Genomic DNA, 1016 nt, shown 5'->3' with positions numbered 1-1016 from the left:
GCAGCAGCTCGGACACACGGTCGCCCGTGAGCGGGATTCACTCCAAACCACTTATGTCAAATTCGAGGCCCATGAAGGGGGAACACGGCCGGCCGCGTCGTTTTATGTGGCCCACAAAACCCTGACACACTTATGGTTTTCCTAAAACAAAACTTCATAGCACAGAGTCTGTACTAACTCCAGCTTTGGTCTGAAACTATTATTTATTTACTGCAAAGAAAAAATGTCAACATACGTCATTAAAATGCAACAATGAAAGCCAGAACCATTAAATACTCGTCCACTAGGTGGCAGCGGATTAAAAACTTAGAATAGGCTCAGAGCTGTTGAAGAAGATCTTCATTTGTGTCTTTCTTCAATTCCTGTTCAACTAAACAGGCCCAGCCTCACACTGAGTCACTGAGAGGATAAAAAAATATATTTTCTAGAAAGTAAAAGGATGACGGGAAGAAAACAGCGGTGGACTGAACTGGGTTGAAACAAACAGCTAAACGATGACTAAATGTTAGCGTCCACAAAGACATGAAAACAGTGTTAAACCCATGTACGTTCCTGTCGTGACGCGAGCTTTTAATTTAAGAAATTAAAAGCTCGCGTGTTTTAAACCTTGATAATTTTAAGTCATGGTGAACAAAAGCCGCAGCTCCGTCCGTGTCAGGGCTGCGTGTCGAACAGGTGACTGTGCGGCCGTAACCTGATCCGCTGTTTACAGAGCAGGGACAGGTGCTGCAGCCCGGCTAATCCATACATGCACACCAACACAGGTCATCCGGCGGGGCAGATTGATTCGAGCTTTTAAAGAGCACTCATCAGCAATCCCAGCTCCGGCCTCAGCTTTTCTGTTGCCATGATACCAAATTGTAGTAATTTAAGACGGTCTGCGATGGAAATGGAAAGGAATGTCTGCTGTTTGTACAGACGATGTTGGAAACATTTTGACACACGGGTCACTGACGGGGAAACGTCTCTGAAAAATAAATGATTTTTTATGAAAAAATATATACAAACAAAAAGTA

This window comes from Cynoglossus semilaevis, chromosome 1 (genome assembly GCF_000523025.1).
Source record: "Cynoglossus semilaevis isolate Cse_v1.0 chromosome 1, Cse_v1.0, whole genome shotgun sequence".
Lineage (NCBI taxonomy): Eukaryota > Metazoa > Chordata > Actinopteri > Pleuronectiformes > Cynoglossidae > Cynoglossus > Cynoglossus semilaevis.
This window is presented reverse-complemented; position numbering follows the sequence as displayed.